The sequence below is a fragment of the Ovis canadensis genome, chromosome 8 (assembly GCF_042477335.2).
Source record: "Ovis canadensis isolate MfBH-ARS-UI-01 breed Bighorn chromosome 8, ARS-UI_OviCan_v2, whole genome shotgun sequence".
Classification (NCBI taxonomy): domain Eukaryota; kingdom Metazoa; phylum Chordata; class Mammalia; order Artiodactyla; family Bovidae; genus Ovis; species Ovis canadensis.
In genome coordinates, this window is record NC_091252.1 from 73,143,500 (window position 1) to 73,150,826 (window position 7,327).

The window sequence follows — 7,327 nt, forward strand, 5'->3', positions numbered from 1 at the left end:
AAGGCAGAGAAGTCTTCCTTTTTTCTGTTGAGTCTTAATTTCCTTTAGCTTAAAAAAAACTTTATGCCAAATTGGCTTATTTGTGGATGACATATCCTGATTCCTTTCAGTACTGTGCAGAGGGCTTTATGCAGATCAAGTGTCCTTGGAAAAGGTGCCACATTAATTAGGGCAGAGAAATATGAATGTCCCTTCCTATGTCATTACAAATTCTCCTAAGAGTGACTTTTGATTAGGACATAATAGTCTAAAGGACACTTCCTAATGTACTTTGCCATTTCCCTATTGTTGAAGAGCATTCAGATGGTTTCCGCTCTTTGTTTTGCTATTAAACACTGCAGTGAATATCACTGTGCCTGGATTTGTATCTGCATTTTGGAATTTTCACCCTTAGTATGAGGCCTCAAAATAAAATTAATGCGTCAAAGGATTCTAACACTTTGAAGCCAATTTGCTTTCCAGATTGATTGCCCTATTTATTGATCTCATTCCATCCTTGCTATTGTAATTTAATCTTTTTCTAGTTGATAGGCGCAGAATGGTACTTTGTTTCAACTGAAGTTTTTAACATTACTAATGAATTGGGCAATAAAAATTTACTGAAAACCTGTGTTTTCTCTGTTGAGAACTGTTTATTTATGTCTTTTTTCTATGTATCTGTTGCTTTGGTGTTTTCCTCGTTGATCCCAGGACTTCTTCATATGTTAAGATTATTAACTCTTTTTTCATTATCTGTTTGACTTTAATTCGGTTTGTGCTAAATGTGGTGATTGAGAAAATTTAAAGTTTAATGGAGTAAAATCTAGCAATCTGTTTCTATTGTAACTTATTCCCTTGTTTTTATGATCTAAAAGTCTTTACCTTCCAGAGATCAGAAAAAAATTGTTAAAGTGTATTCTTCTAAGTTTTATTTTTGGTTTAAGTTTTTTCCATTTAATTTTTTGGTCAGTCTAGAATTTGTTTTGATGTGTGGTGTAAGGGGAAGATCAGAGTATTCTTTGGTCTGTACCATAAGACTGGGCCCACAGAACTTGGGTCCCATTAAAAATAAATGAACAAGACATCTGAAACAAGACACGCAAAGCCAAGTAATCAATTAATGGATTTTTTTCTTGGAAAAAAACTGTCTTTTCAAAAGCAAGAAACTTAGAAAATTTTTTGTAACCCTAGGTTTAACTTAAGATTTAAAAACACAAGAAAGTCTCTTTTTTTCCTCTTAATTATTGAAGGCATACAAAATATTGTGCTACATTGCTTCACTCATGTCCAAGTCTTTGCGACCCTATGGACTAGAGCCTGCCAGGCTCTTCTGTCCACTGGATTCTCCAGGCAAGAATACTGGGGTGGGTTGCTATTTCCTTCTCCAACAAAACACTACTTTTACTTTATTCTAGAAAATCCATTAGAACAAACTCAGGGAGATAGTGAAGGACAGGGGAGCCTGGCATGCTGCCCCCCATAGGGTCACAAAGAGTCGGATACGACTTAGCGAATGAACAACAAAGAAAATCTGTATCTTGGTATGTAAACACTCTGAAACTTATATCTGTATCTATATCACTTATATTTATATCTAGTCTTTATTATCCACAGTCATGCATACATTCTTCGTTTGGCCACTACTCACCTTCTAAGGACTTGCTGGGTTAATTCTCTGCTGCCACACTGTAAGTTTGGACCTCAAGAGGGTATCCTGATTGAGATTGAAGCATATACATAAATAAATCCCCAGCCAATGCTTGATTTGAATAGATATATGGGAGTTGGGGATGGAATTGACCAGATGCTGAACCATATGATAAACACAGAGGGTCATGGTGTGGTATAAAAACTGGGCATTTATATGGTACAGCTGGCTGTGCATAATCTTCTACTAATTTATAAGGCAGGAGCATCTGGTCTCTAGCTGCTGCTCTTTCCAATTTTCTAACGGCCTTCTCCTTGAGTCTCTTGTTTAATCGAGCAGCTCCCCCCCGCCCAACAAACAAGCTGCGGGAAAGAAGGGGGGTGGTCACACCAGGGAAAAACAACATGGTCCTGAATATGCCTTTCAGAGAAGAAAGGCAGAAATAACTCCAGGAAGATTCTTGGTCTCATTCTAAACAAGACTTCTTTCTTGGCTGGTAGCATTTTGAACACGGTCTTTTACATGGAGCGTCTTGGTTGCTATCATTGGGCAGGGTCTTCCTCTATAAGAAGTTTCTCTTTGTCCCTTAATCTATTAGAGAATTTAGGTCAAATGAAAGCCTCATATTGCTTTCAACCAGAATTAGTGTTAGCTTCTGTTTACTTTGAATTGACTAGCATTACTGGGGACCCTGCAGGCAGAATTGGGAAGCAGGCTCTATGACTCACTCCTCACCCTACCCCTCCCCTCAAAACATACCTTCGAGGGAATCTGCCTCCCTACTCACTGTTCTTTCCTCTGTTATCATTTTTTCTTCCTACCTCCTGCCAGGACGAGGTGGGGTTATGGAGGTGGCATACGCTTTATTACCTACTAGACTAGGATCAGCATTCTACTCCCTATCTACCTAAACCCACTCATGTATTAGGCGATGAAGGTTTAGAATATTCTTATTTTAAAAGGGACTTCCATCATTGATTTCAAAACATTCAAAGAAATGAGCATCTTCATGATGAAATTTTGTTTCCTGAGATGCATGGATCATATACTTAAAGAAAAGAAGCTCTTTAACTTCAAATGATGCTATTTGGGAAGAAACCCACTGGTCTAGGCTTTAGAAGAACTTCAGTCCTGATTTTGCCACTCATAGCTTTGTGATGTTGGCCATGTCACTTAGCTTCTCTGAGTCTCTGTTTCCAGAATGTTATGGTGGGGCTAATAAGACCATCAACTCATTTTACAAGAATATCTTTTAAGATGTAAGACATTAGGCAAATATAAGTGACTAAGATTAGATCCATGGACATGTAGAGTATTAGAGCTATTCATAATTTATTTAACCGTGTCCTCGACAATTTCTTCTCACCCCCTCCTTCAGGTTTAGCCATTTCTTCTGGGGCTGTATGCTGTGCTTGATGGCCCATGAGCTTCCCACCATGCCCTAATCCAACCTAACACTACCTTCACTGCTGGCACTCTGGGTTTTTATGTAGTGAACATTTTTAACTCCTCTGATCTTAAGAATCACTAGGGATACTCTCCTGGTATATTTAATCTGTATATTTAACCGATGTCCCAGGTGATTTTTATGATCACTTGAGTCTGAGATACATGAATTCAATAAATATGAAAGTAGAAAGATGTCCTCAAGATCATTTAAGCCAGTGGTACTCAAAGAATGTCTTTCCAACCGGGAGAATCAGTATCATCAGGGACTTGTTGGAAGCATCAATTATCAACCCTCTGTTGAGTAGACACCCTGGAGGGGAACCCACTGACTTGTATTGTAACAAGCCCTCCAGAGATTCTCACATAGGCTAAAGTTCCAGACCACCGGCTTAGAGCAGCCCTCTCCTGTTCTTGATTTTACACATGAGAAATGTTGATACTCTCTTCTCTCACTTTGGGACCTTGAGTGTTGTACCACAGTCCCTAAAAAGATTGTGAACAGGATGGAATGACAGAAGGTAGGGAGCCACTGAGGATGGGGCATCAGTGAGTGTGGTCCTTAACTCTCTCTCTCTCTCCCTCCAGAGTGAGGTCTTGCCTGTGCAAATAAGGAACCATGTTTACCAAGGATATTGCTGAAAGACACAAGCTTCTGGAGAGCCATGTCCCTGTGGTAAACCAGAGCCTGGTGTTACCAGTGACTCTCCACCTAAGAAATCCCCTGAGAACCCAGAAACCAAGGAGCCCCAGTTCCCTCCAGAGAAAGACATGCTTCACCCTTGGAGAAGTTTCAGCTCTGCTTTTGGTGGTTAGTGTCTGCTCATTCTCAGGATGGTTGATGAATGAATTCTAATTAGTGCTGCCTAAGAGTCATCTGGAATTGTAACCTATGGGTGGACACTAATGCGGTTAGATCACACATCTTCTTACATCACAGTGGTGAGGAAGAGTGAGTGTTCAGCAGCTAGTCCACACATCCTTGGTGAGCGCAAAACCAGTGTTCTGAACTTTAGCCATTGACTACAATTTTCACAGTGTTTTCAATATTCAAGGACAATATGTTCTATTATTTAATACTTTTTATTTACTGAAATTTAGAAACTCTTTAAAAATAGTTTTGAATTTATAAAGAATTTATGAAGATAGTACAGAGGTTCCCCATATACCTACACTTAATTTCCCTTATCATTATCTGATGTTGGTAATATACACTTGTCATAATGAATGACCCAATCATGATACCTTATTATTAAAGTCCATGCTTTCTTCAGAAATCCTTAATTTTAACTTAATGTCCTTTTTTTCTGTTTCTTGATCCCATTTAGGATATCACATTAAATTTAGTTGTCATATTATATTTGGGTTTTAACCCAGACCTATTGAACAGTGAACTGATGCAAAATGATGATACTCTGTGTCATGTTATTGCCATGGGTGTTAAAGCTCTTTGCCTCTGACCCAGGAGTCTCATGTCTGCTGTCAGCATTGAAAAAATATTGACAGGCTAATTTGTTAGCTTCTAATTGGGGTAAACTATCAGATCTCTTACAGTTTTTGAAAACTTGGTGTTATACAATTGAGATATTCAAAAGAATATGGAATATATTAAATTTAGAGATATCGAGAATAATTCACTTAAATTGTAAAAGCCCTCTTAAAAGTGATTGTTTAAAGGTTGCCAGATTTATAAACAGAGTAATAGGGTTTATAAGTTGAACTGAGAAACCAAGAATAATAAGGGATTTGAATTTGTCATTCTCATAAATCAAGCATTAATTGAAAATAATCCCAATATCCTCTGAATAATTTTTTTTCTGGCAAAAAAGCCGTTGCTAAGGATGTCATAAAACTCATGTTTTATATCATGAAACTCATGTGTGGGCTTAGTCACTCAGTCATGTTCAACTCTGAGGCTCCATGGACTGTAGCCTGCCAGGCTTCCCTGTCCATGAAATTTTCCAGGCAAGAATACTGGGGTGGATTGCCATTTTCTACTCTAGAGAATCTTCTGGACCCAGGGATAGAACCAGTATCTTCTGCATCTCCTGCTTTACAGGCAGATTCTTTACCACTAATGCCACCTGGGAAGCTCCATAGACTCATACAAATAATCCCAAGCTTGATCTTGGGTTTCTGTCCTATGAGAACCCATCCTAGAGATGAATTTATGTCATGAACTCTTACCTCAACCCTATTTTGAGAATACTCTCTAAAATTCCTCCTCATCAAAGTGGGCATACCCCTTTCATATTCCCAATGTCTCTCTCTCCATCCTTTTAAAGAAAATCTGGGATGGGACTTCTGGGCTTGACCACTATCCAAGGAGAACAAACAATGCCTAGGAAATGACACTCAGTTGGAAGAAGAAACAATTACTCTAGGAGAGCTCTCTGCTCAGAGCTGCCCACAAGCTGCTCTCTGCTTATCTCCATCATTGCAACTTTGTCAAGAGTGGCTTGCTCTCTCATGCTAACTTATGGAGAAGGATAGGCAGCAGCTTGTACAGAATGATAAGAAAAGCTCCCGCTCCTGTCCTCCTCACCACTTCTCCCATGATCTCAGTGGTTCTACTCTTGTTTCACTAAATTATCTGACAAATATGAATTGAACATCTGCTGTGCATTGGTTTTGTTCTAGAGAATGAACAGGCAGCTGTGGGAGCAAAACCAAGCCAAACAAAATGACAGCCCTAGTGGAGGAGGGAAAGACAAACACTCAACAAGATAAATAAGTAAACTACATTGCATCAGGTGGTTTAAGTGCTGTGGGGGAAAATGAGGAGTAGAGAGAATTGTAATGGGTAGTCTGCAACTTTAGATTGAATGATGAGGGAAACCTGAGGGGTAAGGCAACCTTCCAGTAAATACTTGCTAGAGGTGAGGGCATGAGCCTATGGATTTCTAGCACAGCTCTCCAGGAAGCAGCTGGTATAGAGGCCTTGGGGCAAGAGCATTTTCATTCGAGGGCCAAGCAGCGGAGTCAGTGTACTGGAGCAGAATGAGAATAGCTGAAATCAGGAAATGAGGTCTGAGAGATTACGAGCTAAGGAATTAAATCATCCAGGGTCTTGGGGACCATGAGAAGAACTTTGGTTTTTTTTTAACCTTTATGAGATGGGGAGACACTGGAGGATTAGGAGCAGAAGAGTGACATGATCTCATTTACATTTAGAAGATCACCCGGCTACCCTGCTGAGACCAGACAAGAGCGAGGCAAGAGCAAAGAGGAAGACAAGCCAGGTGGCTCTAGAAATCATCCAGATGAGAAAGGCTGTTGGCCTGGAATAAGGTAGTTGTGAGAAATGTTGTATTTTGGAGTTTAGATCCAAGAGAATTTACTGACAGATCAAATATGGGATGTGACTGAAACGGGAGAAACAAAGATGGCCCCAGAGTTTTTGGCCTGAGAACCTGTAACTGTGGAATTGCCATTTGATCGTAGGGCAAGATCAGTGATGAGCTTCCCTAGTGGCTCAGATGATAAAGAATCTGCCTCCAATGCAGGAGACTGGGATTTGATCCTGGGTTGGAAATATCCCCTGGAGAAAGAAATGGCAACCCACTCCAATATTCTTGCCTGGAGAATTCCATGGACAGGGGAGTCTGGTGGGCCACAGTGCATGGATTTTCAAAGAGTCAGACATGACTGAGCAACTAACACTTTCACTTTTCTTTTTCAAGATCAATGAATGCCTCAAGTCCTGCTCAACTCTGCTCCATTCTGGCTGCAACTTAGTGTGGGTCTAACAAGTCTAATTAGGATTTCATCTGACAGGCTTCACAAGTCTATCCTTCAAAAACCCAAATAATAGATATTTCAAAATGCAAAGCAAAAAAATTGAACGATTTATTGAAAGGGATATATGTATATATATATAGTTGACTCATTTTGCTATAAGTAGAAACCAACACAACTTGGTAAAGTAACTGTACTCCAATAAAAATTAATTAAAAAATATAGATTTATTCAGCCCTGAAGTCTACAGGCTCTACAGTGGGATTGCTGGCGATCTCTGGGAGGGCTCGTGGCCAGGGCCACCTCCCAGGACTGCTGCTACTGGTGCCGCTGTCCCCGAGGTGAGTCGCTGCTGACCCATGTCTCCACAGGAGACCCTCCAACATAACAGGGGCTGGTTAAGTATGCTGAGCCCACTGATTGCTCCTCCCAGTCAACAGCCAGCAGAGCAGCATCAGGATTCTTCTGGAAGCTTGAGTGCTCTGTGTAAAGAAGACGTGAGTGTGGAAGAGGACA